Here is a 284-nt window from a genome sequence, read left to right on the forward strand (position 1 = left end):
CCTAGGAGGCTAGGACTATATTGGATTGCTCCTTTTGTTATCTCCCGTTCTTTCAGCTAACAAAATATCTTGTCTTTGGTTCTAGATCCTGACCAATCCAATTAAATAAGGCTAGAAAGAAACAACTTCACATTTTTATAATAACAAAGCAAGATAAATGTTATCGTTCTCACAAAAATATTCAATAAGAGAACATAAAGTTGATTTATCTTATTAATACAGAAAAAGTGGTAATTACCAATCAGTTTGTTTTCATCAAATGCAGAGGCACAGCTGATAATTCC

Source organism: Curcuma longa, chromosome 3 (genome assembly GCF_044706935.1).
Source record: "Curcuma longa cultivar G26 ecotype Majalengka, Jawa Barat chromosome 3, ITB_CL_G26_1.1, whole genome shotgun sequence".
Taxonomy (NCBI): domain Eukaryota; kingdom Viridiplantae; phylum Streptophyta; class Magnoliopsida; order Zingiberales; family Zingiberaceae; genus Curcuma; species Curcuma longa.